Below are 17,765 nucleotides of genomic sequence, written 5' to 3' on the forward strand. Positions count from 1 at the left end.
ATTTAATACTGGTGATTTGTGCCTGTATGTATGCAAACTCACTCTCCCCTCAGCATTTCTCTGGTTTTTCTTCCATGATGGAACACAGTACCAGTATTAAGAAAAGTTTAAATTCAAACGTCATGCTATATTAAATCTACGTCACTCAATTTAGAGTCTTACCAACTCAAAACATTTATAAGTAATTTTTGAAACGTCCATAGGTTTATGGGAATGCAAATACATCTCATGAACTCACTGCTATTGTATGCAAAAAAGTACACTAATACTAAGACAGTAATTATTCACTGATTATCAGAAAACCAACATGGTTATTCAAAAGTATATTTTCAGGGGTGCCTGGGTGGCGCAGTTGTTAAGCGTCTGCCTTCGGCTCAGGGCGTGATCCCAGTGTTCTGGGATCGAGCCCCACATCGGGTTTCTCCCCTGGGAGCCTGCTTCTTCCTCTCCCACTCCCCCTGCTTGTGTTCCCTCTCTCACTGGCTGTCTCTCTCTGTCAAATAAATAAATAAAATCTTTTAAAAAAAAGTATATTTTCAAAACCTGAGGCTTTATTTATTTGAATACATACCATATATTCAAACGTCAAGACTCCTAAATATGCTGGTATGTGCTTTCAAATGAAATGGTACCACAATTACAACTGATCCTCTTGAGTGTAAACAGTAAAATGTTGTTCCTCAACAGTGAAAGAAAAAGTGACTGACACAGGTAATCTGAAGTTTTGGGAATCAGTGATTTATTTATCTATCAGCACCACAAGAAATGGCATATTCCAAAACTTACATTCAAGTGTGAGGGGCAGTTAATTTCCTCAACTTCTGACTAATACTACAAGTATCATGATAACACTGCTATACTGAACATCTTTAGACAAAGCTCTGCCAGCTCCCATGCTATTGTGCCATTCTCCATCAAAAGCAATGCCTGGTCAGAATCTCTACTGAAATGACTACCTTACAACAAGACAGAAACATGCCTTCTGATGGCAACTTCATTTCTGATAAATACCAAATAAAAGAAGCTTGGTAAAGAACTATCCAGACATACATCAAGTTTTTACTGGCCTCACAAAAACAATACCCAGAATTACCTCATCTATCCAACCTAGCTGTGACAAAAGATGTTTGCTAAGATCAGAAAAATATCTCCCAATGGAAAACTTCTGGAGACAGTCATTCAGGTATAGTTTGCTGGCAGCTGAATCCTTCAACACATGTCTTAAGTCAATGTAGCCCTGTAGTATATTTTAATTTAAATAAGATCATGGTAATACTATTATTGAGTACTTTCTATACAAAACATGGGGGCAGAACTCAGGAGGTAAAAATCTGGGCAGGATGTGTATTCCCCTAGGTGGTGGGAGAAAAGGATAACTACACAGGAATGTAAAACACAACACAAAGGAAGTTTATTTAGGCTACTCTTTCAGAGTATGCTGGTAGTCCAGATGATGTTATCAGGGGCCACAGGATATTATTTAAATTGAATCCATTCAAGAGGCAATATGAGCTGAAATTGAGATGCAGGTAAAATGAAGAATGTATAAAGTATGTATAGATTTGAACAGTTTTGCAGGTAATGAATTTGAGATGTAAGAATTCAGTCATACTTTTAGAAGATAACTTACATTTTTTTTTGAAGTGGCAGAGAGTGCCCGTAAGAATGACAAAGCAAATGGAGCTGAGATCTTATGGCACAGTAAACAGAATAATAACCCCTAAAGACACCCACATCCTAATTCTAGGAAGGTGTGAAATTTTACCTTATATGGCAAAAGAGACTTTGTGCTTGTGATTAAGAAACTTGAGATGGGAAGATTATTCTCAATTATTCTTGTGGGTTCAATGTGATCACAAGGGTCCTTCAAAGAATGAAGCAATAAGGTCAAAGTCCAAAAAAGGACACATGATGACGGAAGCAGAGGCAGGAGTGCTGCACTTTGAAGATGGAGGACAAGACCATGAGGCAAGGCATGGAAGTAGCCTGTAGATGCTGGAAAAGGCAAGGAAATGGATTCTCCCTAAGGCTTCCAGAAGGAACACAGCTCTCCTGATACCCTGATTTTAGCCTGTAAGACCCATTTTGCACTTCTAGCCCCTAGAGAAAAAAATAATAGATTTGTGTTGTACAAAGCCACTAAGTTTGTGATAATGTGTTACAGCAGCAATAAGAAACTAATATATTCAGACTACTCATACTTAAGGGTAGAAGCAGGAATTAAAATCAAAGGGAAAGGGAAAGCAACCATCAGAAAAATCAGAAGGCAAGTTAGAGATGCAGGTGTCATGGCACATATAATTGGGGAGCTGGTTAATAGAATGAAAGAGAGAGTTCAAGGAGAATGAGATCTGAGAAAACTAATAAATATAAGGACTTTAACAGGGCATTGGCAATCTCTGAGTAAACAAGTAGCATTCATCACCCAGTGCATCTTTTCATCACCACCTTTACTTAATAAATTAAATAAATGAGGGGATACTACACCAAGACATCTTAGAAATCAGCCAATGATGTCTAAACGAATCTAGGGCTACTGAAATATATAGAACTACTGAGAAAAACAAAGACACAGCTTAGAGGACCAAGGATATCTCAAGAGTTATGAGGTGAGCTAAAGAAAAAAAAAAAAAGCACAGTGAAAGAGCAAGTCCCTTTAAGAAAGTTCTTCGGTCTTTCCAGCAGTGAGTGTGGACTGCTGGGAAACTCCTTAGTTGAAAAGAACAGTCTCAGACAGTCCTGACATGGATTACAATAGCTGAGTGTACATGTGAGTTGGATGTAAGTCAAAGATGCAGAATCCAAAGAGTAATCGGGCTTGGTTGGAGTAGTACTGGATGATGATGCAGAGCCCTGCTAAGACTTACCAGTTGATTTTCACCTGGGGCAAATGCCTTCCATCCTGGGCCTTACGTCCTCTTCTGTGACGTATGCAGTAGAACTGAGTACTCTCTAAGGTTTAGTTCTCACATCCTTTAACATTGGTGGGAATTTTCATTTCCTCTCTCTCCACTAACCCTCTCCTCCAAGTCTTCACTCTCCTAAATTAATAAATATTTATTTCCTCAAATAAAAGAGGAAAACATGACCTAAAGGGTAGATGAGAAGAAGTGTTTAAAGATTAGAGTGCTATGTGGAAGGAATTGCAATATATACAACAGGAACGTGTCAAGAAGACAGTTTCTTGCACCATGTAACCATCTAACACAGAGGTTGACAATTTTTTTGCTATAAAGGGCACAACAGTTTATATTTTAGGATCTGTGGGCCACAGAAGGTCTGTGTCACATATTCTTTTTTTCCTACAATGCTCTGAAAAACATAAAAACTTCATGGGCTGCACCAAAATTGGCTGTGGGCTACATGTTTGTCTGCCACATGGTTAGTGTGCTAACCCCTAGTCTAACAGGTCATTATCAATGTGGACACAGAGAAGGAGCATCAAATTTCATATAAAGGAATTAAAGAAAGTTTAGACAAGGTACTATGAGACTCCAGATGAATCTGTCCTAAGGAAGTGCTTTTATGTGCATGATGATGAGCTGTCTTAAGGAATTCTTTTGGCGTACAATTTGTTATCTTCCAAGTGAATCCTATATCATCACAAAGCAAACTGAATGGGTGGTGGGAGGGGGAAGCAGGGAACAGAGCCAATACAATCACAGACAAATAAAGCTGAAGACCTAATGCTTTCAAAATCTTTGGCTCAAATTATGAACCATGCTTAAAGCTTCCCCTACATCTGTGCATTTTGGTTAAAAAATAAATCTATTCCTTTCCATCATAATTTAAGCCAGTTTGATTTGGATTTTGTTTCTTTTGATCAACAGCATGCTAACTGATACAATGTGAAAGAGATGCCTCCTATCACTAAACTTCACCCAATTTCTGGCCCCAGTCCCATGGCACATGACATCTTCAGATGCACAACCCATCAATTTACCTTATCCCGAGGCCTAAGAAAGCCAGGGGTATAGTGAGGCTTAAAGATAAAGCAACACTGGGAAATATCTTGGTAAGGTAGCTTGCAAAGGAAAAAAATGTTTCATTTTGCCTACAGAAAATGTCCTGAGTCAAAATAATCCATATTAGAGTACACTGCTTTATCATACGAGTCTGATTTCTGTGTACATTCATAACACTGCTTACAGGTATTAGCCCTCTGAGAAATTTCTATCTTTGGGAAACCTAAAGGACTTTGCAAGTTTAGAGAGTGGTATTAAAACTCCAAGTTTTGTAGTAGGTTGAGTAATGGCCCTACAAATATGTCCACATTCTAACCCCCAGAACCTGTGAATGTTACAGTGAATAGCTATTCTTCTTTTAAGAAAAAAAAACACTTTCAGAAGAAAAACACCCCATGAACACTAAGAAATATACAGGGATTTCTCCCACTTTTACATGTATACATGCACATGTATTCCTTTTATCTAAGTTACAGTAAATACCTATCCTTTCCTGTTTAGTCTTCAGTCAGGTTAAAATGTCTCAATCAGTACGAAATTTTACAACAAGATAGGACATGGGCTTTAGCCATATTTCATTTCTAATCTTTTACTGACCTTTCTGTTCTTTTAACATCATCTTTTTTGTTTGGATTATGTGTTCTCTACCATCAACTCAGCATCATCCTGACACCATCCTGACACCTTGTACTCTTCACTGTTTTGCAAGGAAAAACCTTTAACTAAATGTTCTAGAATCCCTTTCCCTCTATGTTCCAGGGTTGCTTTGGCCAATTAGAGACACTTACACTTTATTAGGGGGTTGAAGGCGAGGATGGGCCATTAGTATCCACACCAGTTGCAGCAAAATAAGATGGCAGATGTTAAGTCTACAGTAGCTCCTGACTGAGCTCCTCCTGTGAATCACCTGCTGAGATGCATAAATAACCAGTATTGGCTTCCCTCCCATCCCATGTTCTCATTTTGTAAACTCAAAGAGTAGCTTCCTTGACCTGTGGTTGTACAGTCCTTTCGGTGGTTGTACAGTCCTCTAATTCCTTGAGTTAAAACCCTTCCAGCTTTCAAAATCTGCAGTGGCTTCTGTTTTCCTAACAAAAACCCTAATACATACATTCACTGTATCTATTAGCCCTGTGAGATCATGTTTTGTTGCTATTTGAATCACAAAGCAGCTGGATCAAACGGTGAGTGGTGGAACTCAATACTAAACTAGATGATATTTATCAGTAACAACGAAGTAGGGGAAAACATACAAAGTAGTAGTCAATTCTAATCCAGGGTCTGTAACCAATTGGCTGCATACCATTAAGTAAGTCACTTCCTCACAACAGACAGTTTTCTCAAGTATAAGAAAAGGACAGGTATAATTTATCCCAAGGGTCATTTCTAAGACTAATCATTTAATTATATATGTACCGATGATATGTCAGTGACAAAATCCTGATTCCATGGCAGAATAAACTATCCATATGAGCAAAATAAAAACACAATCCCAAAACTGTTTAATATTTTTGTAAATTTTGCTAAGTCATCCTGTTTATACTATGAATACACATGAGCATAATTTGAGTAAGTAGTATTTTATCAAATACAAACTACCTACTGATAAAGTACCTTAATTCCATTCAATTTTTATATATAAATATAGAATCTATATTACTATGTTTATGTATTAAGTCCAATGGTAAATACAGAGCAAAAGTTTTTGGGGTGCCTGGGTGGCTCAGTCAGTTAAGCATCTGTTTCTTGATTTCAGCTCAGATAACCATCTCAGGGCTGTGAGATCACCCCACTTCAGGCTCTGTGCTGGGCATGGAGCCTACTTAAGATTCTCTCTCCCCCTCTCCCTCAAACACCCCCTACCCCACTCAAAAAAAAAAAAAAAAGTTCTTCAGTCATGGGAAGAAAAACTAAGAAATCAAAATCTAATTAAGGCAGTCTAATTTAATCTTTTCCCTTGTATAAATCAAATTTAGAAAATCATAAACATTTAACAAAAATGCACAGTAATTATTAAGGTACCAAAATAGAAACAAATGCATGCAGTTCCTTTAAGATTTTATTTATTTATTTTAATTTATTTATTGAGAGAGAGAGAACGCACAGGTGCAAGTGGAGGAGGGGCGGAGGGAGAGGGACAAGTAGACTCCATGATGAGCTTGGAGCCAGATGCATGGCGGAGCTCAATCTCATGACCCTGAGACCAAGACCTGAGCTGAAATCAAGAGTCCGACACTTAACCAACTGAGCCACCAAGGTTCCCCAAACGCATGCAGCTCTTATTGTTACATATGCACATATAAATGAATATATAATACCTAGGAATAGGTATATTTCATTTTGGCTCTGTAGTTATCCTAAAACAAGTACTCTGCATCTTGGAATCCTGAGGACAGTGATGATCTTACACAATTGTTTAAAATTTTCTACAAAGATGATTCATTATTTATATAACTGAACGGGATTTAAAATAACCGTAAAACTCTCAGAAACATTTACAACTAAGAAAATCTCTTGTCAGCAATGGGTTCCTGTATTTTATTGCAAATATTTGGACTTCATAACAGTATGTGTCTGCCTTAAACTTCACTTTAGCTTACCTACGATTGCTGTATTTGTTTTAGCCACTTTGCTAACAGAGGCTTAGGGAAATCTTAATAAGCTTACAATGTATTTTACAGGACAATTTTAGTTATAATACAGATAGTCACAAAAAATCCCTCCAGTAAAGGAAGAAAACATTAATTAGCAAGAAGAAATAAATTCATTTGCTCCAGGTCATATATGATGATATCTTTGGCATCTTACATACACATAAGACACATTTCAAGTTATGTGACACACCAAGATTCTCAAAATAAATCTTTGGATTAAAGTATCCTAAGATGCAGATGTTTGCACTTTCTCAGTCAACACTCTTTCTTTAAGGGAATAATTGATTAGTTTTATAGTATAATATTGGAGCAGTTTCAAGATGATGAACAAGTCCAGATTTCTTTGTGACACAGACCTGCAATTTACAGATAGGCAGTGATACAATAGTATGCTTTCATGGTTTTTGCAGAGCCCTTGGAGCCTTGGTGTAAATAGCAAGAATATAGGCAAGTACAACTATGGCACCTAGTTTTAAAAGACTTCCACTGATCCCTAGATATAAACCAAACGGGAACTTTGAACATACTTGGTCTTACCTTCAAAGGTCTCAAAAATGCCTGGTATATAACCAGAGAATCTACTAGGGGCATAACTGAAGTTCAGAAGCTAGAGGTCATGCTCAAGAAACCAGTCAGACTCTAAGAACACATTTCGTCTTGTTTAGGTCAGGAACTTATATGTAAATCTTATAATCACTTAAAAATCCCATGAAACACTCGAAAATTAACCTACTTTATACAAAGAATTCATAAGAACCAAATTATAAATCATTAGCCCTTATATCACATGAGAAACAATCAACTTCAACAAGGACTCAGAAACTGTCAGGTCTTAACCCGCTTTTCAGAGTCCCAGATGGAAGCATATATATGTGTAACCATATATTCCCATATAAAATAAAACTAAGGAAATAAACTTTTTGTTTCTGGCCCCCTATTTTGGGAAAATACCTTAGGGAAATACACCCATTCTTACTGTTTCTTTTACAATATAGAGTACTTATTCATTATTAAACAGTTTCTTTCTACGCCCATAATTTGGTTATGCTATAAATTACACACTTAAGGTCACACACCTCTTCAAACTCTAAAACCTTTGTTTCCCTAAATAATATTAGTCATACTTTAAAATGGAAACTTTAAGGCTCTTTTTTCTAAGTTTTTAAACTTCTGTTAGTTAACATACAGTGTACTATTAAGTGTACAATATAGTGATTCAGCACGTCCCTCCATCACCAGGTGCTCATCATAAATACACTCCCTAATCCCCATCACCTGTTTCACTCACGCAACCCCCCCCTCCCACCTCCCCTCTGGTAACCAGCACTTTGTTCTCTAGAGTTAAGACTCTATTTCTGGGTTTGACTCTTTTTTTTTTCTCCCTTTACTCGTTTGTTTTGTTTCTTAAATTCCACATATGAGTGAAAACATAAGGCTCCACATCCAAAAAACAAGCCTTCCCAAAACAGCAATCCCTCTTGTCCTTAATGTTTTGTAAATCCAAAATTATGTCTTCAAGTGCATTCTAAACAAGTAAAAACTTTTCTTTCACAAACCTTTTCCAGTTTGGAACCACCCCTTATAAAACCCAATTTGAAGCTTCCTGGCATGACTAAGCTATGCCTCTGGCATCATGATTTATCCTCCTACCATTTGATTTGTAATTTAAGCATCAGCAGTTGAAATCATGATCAAAAGTGAAAAGGTGCCTAGAGCTTTCAGGCAGTCATGATAATTATGTACATTACTAAACCGTTCAATCATATCTAGACCCACGATCCTATCACCATTTACAACTCCAATGATCTTAAAACTCTCCCCACCAAAACAGAAAATTGTTTGCCGGTAAAATGACATGTCCATCATTCAGTTACATGTCATTTCAACATTACAAAGAGGTCATCTTCCAGAGGAGACTTGGCAGAACCTCTCTTGTGAAAATTAATTATTTAGCTACCTGCTCGAATCCTAAGAAACAATGACTAGCAATATGCACTTGGGAAAAACAGGCACAACAAGGATATTCAAAATAGCACCAAAATGAACCCCAAAACTTTTCCAGTTTGTATATTCTGGTTTAAGACAACATGTCTCTTGTTCCACAGTAAATGTCAACATTTCATTATGTATCCTGTGCTTGGTGTATGACTGGTACAACTGGTTTAGAGATGTCTCTAAGCTCATTATATATTATGTTGATTCTGCTAATAGTTTCCTGTCAGTGTTGTTCTGGGAGATTATGGCAAACTGTTGTTCTCTCAGCACGGCGGCTTCTAAGCACTCCTCCTATCCATCATCTTGAAAGGCCTGCCTGATACATGGGTGACCCACTGCAAATAAACTGATATTAGGAGTTCATGATTACTGACTCAAAGGTTATAGTGTATGAAATCCAGTATCTAAGGCCTTAGAAGTGATAGAGCAGGAGGATATAAGGTCATAAGAAACACTTGATTTTTTCTGTGTCTTCCTTACACAAACATAACTTACAATACACTTTGAGAAACATCACTGAGTATATATAAGGAATGCTGATCTTTTTACCATCACTATAATACCAGAAAAGAAGTTTTAAGTTTCATGAAGTTATCTGCTTAAATTCCATATACGTGCAATTGAATCAACTTCTCTAATTTATCTTGGGCTTAGATATGTAATACCTTACACTGGGCTTTATAATTGAATTATTGTTAATAACATAATAGTTGAGATTTACTAAACACTGAATATGTATCAGATAATATGCTAAATGCCTTACTTGTATCACCAACAATTCTCTAAGAGATGTACCATTATTGCTCTTAATCCACATATAAGAAAACTAGACTATGGAGTCTAAGCAGCTTTTCTAAAGCCTCACAACTTGTGATGGAGGAGAGCTTCGAATTTAGGTTTTCTTTTTAATTGAGAGCTCTAACCTAATTTTGAAAAAGATATTGTTTGTCCTTAAGCTCATTAGGTTTTTGTTCTGTGTTTTCCATCATGCTTTAGCCCAACCACTGACTCCTCCATTTCCATAATACCTTTTCCCCATTCAGCAGTCACATTCTCCCTTCTGTCCTTCATACCAAAACTGCCCTTCATATAAAGCATCCCTCTTCCAAGAACTATTTGTGTGTGATACAGGAAGTAACCATTTGTCCTCAAAATAAAGGTATAATATTAGAATTCCAGTCATTGTTGAGCCTATGTAATAAGCTACAATCAAAGGAGAGGAAGACTTTCTTGGGGTTCATTAAATGTTATTAAGTAGGCCACAACCTGAATGGAAGACAAGCCCAATGTAATACACCACACTACTATTTCTTTTATAGTGTTCTTGAAAATAGCACTTCCAGCATTAGGAAAACACTGGAGGATTAGAGAAAAAATTCCGTCTGAGGAGAGGAAACTATAGCTGTCTGTTCCTGGCTTCATATAAACTTTGTTGGAAATTAACTTATAGACTGAAACACAAAGTCACAAAGATGAGTATTTGAACTCAGTTGGAAAACTATTATTCCCTTAATTTCAGGAATTTGGTTAAAACTTAGCCTTAAATAAATACAAAATAAGCCTGGTCAGGATGATGACTGGTGATTAGATCTATGGTTTATAAACAAAAGGATGGAATTGAAGTCCAAAGAGCAAATCCTGCGAAAGGATCCTGTATATTAGATCAAACTTTAAGACGTGGTCTACAAATGTTGAGATGCAGACTGCAAGGGGTAAGAGATGCATCCAATCACTGGTGTTGGCCAACAAAACAAAGACAGAATCACAGCTAGATTATGGTGCATGAATCATCTTTCAGATACCTGAGACAGACGCAGACAGCAGTGCATATGCAAAGGTCTGGTGCCAGTATAAAGGAATCAGGACACAAATAAGACAAAAAGCAATGCAGAGGCTATAGACTAGGGCCTGACAACTGTGTTCATGAACCCAAGGGAGGCAACTGGTTTTAGTTACCACTTCCAGGGAGATGATATCTATTATTACAAAAATGGGACTATGTAACTTTCTTGCTGGCTTTGAATAACTTTTGTGGTTTGTGTGAAATAGCATTTTTTGGCAGCCTTGCCCACTCCCACAAAGCATATATGATCCTACAGTAATTGGTATTTCAGTTGAAAGCCAGTATCTCAAAGAAGACTTCCCATGTAACAAAATGTCACCACAAGTTCTCTATAGGATGTTTAAGTCCAGACCAAATAGACTTCTCTGTGTATCCAAGGGAGAAGGTCGTGAAAGATAACTAGTGAGGAAGCTAGTGTTTTGACTATGTACCTATTTGTGGCAGAAGCCAAACTGTGCTACTTATGTTCTATATCTCATTTAATCATCACCACCATAAGAGGTTACCAATTTAACCACAATTTATTTGAAGTAGAAAACAATGTTCCAAAATATTAAATTTCTTGTCCAGAGCGACACAGAGAAAAGTGGTAAAAAAAAAATCATTTTGGACTTGAAATGGCAGAACCACTCCCAAAATACAAAACAAAACCAACCAAAACCAAAAAACCATGCTCCATGTGACACCATGAAAAATGAAAACTTCTTCTATCCAACATCCAACTTAAAGAGACTTGACTTCTGGTTTCACCTCCTCCATACAGAAGTCTCGAAGTTGTCACTCCTGTCTGTACTACAAGAAAAAGCTAGACTAAGTGAAAATCAGTGACTTTTTTTTGGACCCGCCAAATCAATGAAGGAGCAAGGCAGACTGCCATCCTGAGTTCTAGAGAGACAGGTGTATAAAAAGTCACAGCCAAGATAGGTTTACTTGGGGTAGAAGCCAATGGGACCATAAATTGGTAGGAACACTTCAAATGGCAATTCTGACTAACTGCTGGAGGCTGAGTATAGACTGGAATAAAAGTGAGAGACTCCTTCAGGGCCAGAGTCTTGCATGGGCTCCCAAATTTGTATAGGCTTTATCTGCAAAAACTCCCTAAGAATTCTTACAGTAAAGATCCAAGAAAGGTCCCACCATGGCTTGACAGGGGAAGAGGGAGAATAACCATTAGGAAATAAGCTCAGAACCTTTTGTACAACAAAGTCCAACTTTCCAAGGAAAAGATTTTGTGAGCCTTATCTCTGCTGAAGGAAGGGCATTCTTCCATTCTAGCTTTCTCTAGAAATCCTGTGTCAAATAAGGGGAAAAAATAAAAGAGAGTCAAGAAATTGAATGGAAACAATGCAGCCAAGGAAGGCAGAGAGGGAAGAGGTAGGTGGAAAGCTATCATACTGGAGAAACAATTATGAAGATAACATCCTAGACAAACAGGCCCAATAAAAGAATGAGATTTAATCATAAGATTATGATCCTCATTCCATCCTCACACCATCCTCATACCAAACCACCACACCAACAAGGTCTAGTATAATGACAGAAGATTACAACTGGTTAGAGGTACGAGATAAACCTTCCCTGAAAATGAATACTTAGTGAAAACTAAGACAACACAGAAAACAAAAACAAAGACAGTAGAGGAATTTGGAGACTTCGGCACCTATGCATACAACTAATACTACACACATACCAACTACTACCCAGATTAACATAAATCTTCATATTAGAAAGCCTACTTACCTCAGGTCCTAGCAACTCATACAAATTTCCAGCTTTCACTGAAAAGTTATAAGGCATCCCAAGAGGCGGGGGCGGGGGGGGGGGGAAGGCAGTCTAAAAAGACAATGCAGCAATCAGAATGGGACTCAGGTAAGACACAGACACTGGAATTATCACATGAGAAATTATAAATAAGTATGATTAATATGTTAAGGCCTCTAAAGAAAAAAGTGAACAAAGGCAAGAACATATGGGTAATATAAGTACTGAGATATAAACTCTAAGAAATAATCAAATGGAAGTACTAGAAATCAGAAACACTGTCACATAAAGTAAGTGTGCCCTTAGCAAGTCCATCAGTAGGCGAAAGAATCACTAAACCTGAAGATAGGTCCATAAAAGCTTCCCAACTAAACTGCAAACAGAAAATAAAATATGAAACAAAAAGAACATTCAAGAACCAAGGGACAATTTCAAAATGGTAACATGTAATTGAATTACAAGAAGGAAACAGAAAAAAAGAGGACAGAGCAGAATAAATATTTGAGGTAGTAATTACCATCAATTATCCAAAGCTAGTGACAGACATGAAATCATAGGTCCAGGAAGCTCACCGAACACCAAATACCTAAAAAGTTACATCCACGTATATCATACTCAAACTGCAGAATACCAAAGACAAAGAGAAAATCTTAAAAGAAGCCATGATGGGGGATGGTGGCGGAGGAGGGGGGTGTACCTAAGAGGAAAAAGGACAAGAATTACAGCACACTTCTCATCAAATACCATGCAAATAAAAAGAGAGTAGAGTGAAGTACTTAAAGGAGTAAAAGAAAAATAAAACCCATCAAACTAGAATTCATTACCCAGTGAAATTACCCTTCAAATGTAAGTGAGAAATGAAGTCTTTCCCTGACAAACAAAACCTGAGGTATTTCAATGCAGCACACCTTCCCTGGAAGAAATATCAGAAAATGTTTTTCAGGAACAACTAAAACAATATGGGTCATAAACTACATTCTACATGAAAAAAGAAAGAGCATCAGAGATGGATAAATAAAGGTAAAATATTTTGTCTTATTATTATTTGATCTAAACTGTTAAGTGTTTAAATTAACAATAGTAACAATGTATTGGGTGATTATAACCTGAGGATAAGTGAAACAAATGACAATGCCAAAAAAGAGAAAGGAAGAATTGGGATACTCTTTTTTTTTTTTTACAATATAAATATTGTTTATTGCATGGCTATATAGCAATTTAATTTTTTTTATTTTTATATTGTTTTATTATGTTCAGTTAGCCAACATATAATACATCATGAGTTTTTGATGTAGTGTTCAAAGATTCATTAGCTGCGTATAACATCCAGTGCTCACTGCAACATGTGCCCTCCTTAATACCCATCACCCTGTTACCCCGTCCCCCCACCCCTCTCCCTTCTGTAACCCTCAGTTTAGTTTCTAGAGTCCACATTCTCTCAGGGTTTGTCTCCCTCTCTGATTTCTTCCCATTCAGTTTTCCCTCCCTTCCCCTGTGGCCCTCCGTGCTATTCCTTATGTTCCACGTGTAAGTGAAATCATATAATAACTGTCTTTCCCTGCTTGACTTATTTCACTTAGGATAATCCCCTCTAGTTCCATCCATGTCAATGCAAATGGTAGGTATTCATCCCTTCTGATGGCTGGGTAATATTCCATCGTATATATGAATCACATCTTCTTTATCCATTCATCCGTTGAAGAGCATCTCAGCTCCTTCCACAGTTTGGCTATTGTGGACACTGCTGCTATGAACAATGGGGTGCACGTGGCCCTTCTTTTCACTACATCTGTATCTTTGGAGTAAATACCTAGTAGTGCAATTGCTGGGTCATAGAGTAGCTCTATTTTTAACATCTTGAGAAACCTCTGTACTGTTTTCCAGAGTGGCTGTATCAGCTTGCATTCCCACCAACAATGTAAGAGGGTTCCCCTTTCTCCACGTCCCCACCAACATTTGTTGTTCCCTGTCTTGTTAATTTTTGCCATTCTAACTGGTGTCAGGTGGTATCTTATTGTGGTTTTGATTTGTATTTCCCTGATGGCTAGTGATGTTGAACAGAATTGGGATACTCTTTATAAATAACAGCACTACACATGACTAAGTGTAGTGTTATTTGATGGTAGACCCAAACTAGATAAAAATGTGTATTTCAAACACTAGGGAAATAGCTAAATTTTTTTGAAAAGAGATAATTGGGATGTTAAGAGAGGAGATAAAATGGAGCATATAAATGCTCAATTATAATGAGAAAAGGCAGAAAAAGAGGGAAAATTAAAAAAAACAAAGAACAAATGCACATATATAAAAGTTACAAATGTGACTATTAATCCAACTTCAATAATTACATTAAATGTGAACAGTCAAAATGCACCAATTAAAAAATAAAGATTAGAGTGGATTTATAAAAAAGACAAGACACAAGTATATGTTCCAATAAACAACCTACCTTAAACATAAAGAGTCATAGATTACAAGAATAACAATAAAGATATACCATGCTAACAACAATAATAAAGAAAGTTAGAGAATTCTACTTCTGGAATGACAGTGTGAGGAACTCTGTAGACTATTCCCTCATCAACTAAGCAAAACTGTTAAAACTGTTTAAAAAAAATTTAAGTATCTGAAAAGCGTCCTAAAGGAATACAGCAAAAAGAAACATCCTTTCAAAAAATACACTAAAACCTGGTATCAACACTGAGAGTCAATGACATTTGAACCATGACCTGCTCCATCGTTCCCACAACTCCCTCCTCCAGCTCATCTAGAGAAAAGCTCCATTCCAGGTGGGTATGGCCAAAACAATAGTGCTCCCCCCTACTCAGCTCCCAAAGGTTACTTACTGTATCTCACTAGAAGGACCAGGCTGCCAGCATTTCTCATTCCTTCCAATTCCAAGATGAATACTCTACACATTTATCTCAAGCTCATGTGGAACATTCATCAAGATACACCATATTCTAGGCAATAAAACACACCTTAAGGAATTTTAAAAAATAGAAATCACTAAATGAATTATCTCAGATAATAGTGGAATTAAACTGGAAATCAACAACAGAAAGATAGCTGGAAAATCCCAAATATTTTAAAATTTAATACCACACTTATAAATAACCCATGACCAAAGACAAAGTCTCAAAACAATTTTAAAATATTTTGAACTAAATGAAAATGACAATAGAACTTAACAATTTGTAGGATGGAGCTTAGGGGAATATTAATAGCACTACAAGCATGTATTAAAAACACCAGAAATCAAAAACTAGGGATGTACTGTATGGTGACTAACATAATATAATTTAAAAAAATAAAATTAAAAAAATAAAAAATAAATAAAAACACCAGAAATCAATTAAAATGGACTTGGATTTTTTTAAATGAAAATTACCATGAAGAAAAATGTTATCATTAATTTCATTGATATTTATTGAACATTTTTCATATGCCAGTTATTATTCTAGGCGCTGGGGATATAGGAATGAACAAGAAAGGAAAAGCCCTCCTATAACCAGGCGGACATTTTAAAAGGGACAGCTGAACTTTAAACAAGTAAATGAGTAAAGAAAATGCTTTCTGATGGCCATGAGTGTGTAAAGAAAGTAGAACTGGGTAATGTGGCAAATGCTGGAAAGAAGCAGTAACACTTGGTGTGACTAGTGTAATTGTACCTGAGGATATGACATTCAACAGAGATTTTTATGACACTATATGTACAGTATCATCCTTAAGTCTCTCTTCAAGCTGCTTTTTTTTTAATCTGAGGGAATATGTTTGTCTTTGATTTTTTCACATTGCATTTTATGAAGATATATACATTGAGGCTTATATATTTAACTTATTCACTTATAGGAAAATTTTAAAAGCAGGCACTTCTATATTTGCCTAAGCAAATAGAGACACATACAGTATTAAATAACAGATAAACACTTTTTGCAAGAGAAAAAAATTACTAGTATCAGAGAGCGGTATGTATTTTAACGACTTGAAATTTGACATTTTAATTACAACAAGCAAAAAAAAAACAGGGCATATTCAAAATCTTTTATATACAAGAGTAGAAAATGGTAAGGATCCAAAAATACATGGTTAAGTTTGCCCAAAATTACATCTTTTGCCGAACCCAAAGGGTTGATACTTTAAATTTATTTCAGAGAACAATGCCATGGCAAATCAATTTAAGTACATTAAAAGCAAGGTTAACCAAGAAAGACCAAAAAAAAAAAAAAAGGTTAAAGTATGCATATTCTGAATTCAACTGGGGGTGCTTGTCTAAACAATCTGTACATAATAGGTTGTTTAATTTTATAGAGACAAAACTAATAACTAAAAAGGTGGGCACACAAGTAGGTTCTTTATATATGAATTTTGGGCAATAGCGGTATTATTGCTGATCTCTATCATTCAAATATGCCCCTTAGTCAAAAATCACTTTTTATTCTTGCATCCTGCAGAACGAGTAGTGCACAAAGATTAGTCTCTAACACACATATGTGACCTCTCTTTATACCATATATAATTCTCCTAAACAGTTCATACAAAGAGAACCACATTATCTCTGATGGTCTAACCTAGCAGGCCATACAACCAGATGAACAACTTTAAGTAAATTATTTCACCATATATGAGAGAGTTACACCACATGACCTCTGACATTCTAGGCTTTAACATTATTCCGTAGTATGTTTCTGCTTTCTCTCTTAGCTTGTGGTCATCTCAAGCCTCACCTGTCTCAGGCCCTGTTTTTACAGTGAGATGTCTGATACCCACTGCATTTGGTATATATGCAGGTCTGAACATACTCTTAATCATGGTATTCCTCAACTCTAGGCTTAATTTATTCGTTTCCAATTACTGTGTCAGTTTGATTTTTTTTTTTAATTTATCTCAACTCAAGTAACCAAGCCATGGCTTTGCTTCTCTATTCTGTCATCCTTCCTTTATCTGACCCTGTAAGTCTATGGGGACTCCTAATTTCTAGGTTGCATCTTCCCATAGCCATCTAAATCCTCATTCTAGCAATCCTCAGAATAAGAATACTGGCAGCTGTCTGTGAAAAATGAATAGGATTCTGACCATCATTACTACATGTTTTCTATTTCCTTGCTAGGAAAATTAATGCTTTACATACAACTTGTCAAAGGTGTACATTATTCATTACAACAGGCCCCAACTTTTCTATGAGCATTATTATAATATTGGCAGCCTTGTTATTAACCAGAACATACCATATTCTGGTCTTATTTTATATTTTATATGCACTTTGATATAAAAATGTACTTGCATACAATTTACTGAATTAAACTGAGACAGCGTTATCAGATTTTTTAAGTTGCAATAACTCAACTAGGCAAAGCCTCTACCAAACACTATTTTAAATCACAATGTATCAGCATGGTACACTTACCTGGATATTAATTAAGCTCTAAATCTAAATAAAACAAGTTTATTTGGGCTTGAAGACACTGTCATTTGTGCTTATTATCTACATTTATGAAGGATAGTGATTAACTTCATAGTCTGAACATTTCTAACTTATGAGATCTG

At 36.3% G+C, this 17,765-nt stretch overlaps 1 protein-coding gene across 1 annotated transcript in view; it reads right to left on the reverse strand.

Moving 5' to 3' along the window:
• The window catches only part of IL1RAPL1 (interleukin 1 receptor accessory protein like 1), a 1,307,342-nt gene that overhangs the window by 1,084,272 nt on the left and 205,305 nt on the right, over positions 1-17,765 (reverse strand). The window lies entirely within an intron of this gene.

The sequence above is a fragment of the Ursus americanus genome, chromosome X (genome assembly GCF_024610735.1).
Source record: "Ursus americanus isolate L20-20 chromosome X, mUrsAme1.1.p, whole genome shotgun sequence".
Classification (NCBI taxonomy): Eukaryota; Metazoa; Chordata; class Mammalia; order Carnivora; family Ursidae; genus Ursus; species Ursus americanus.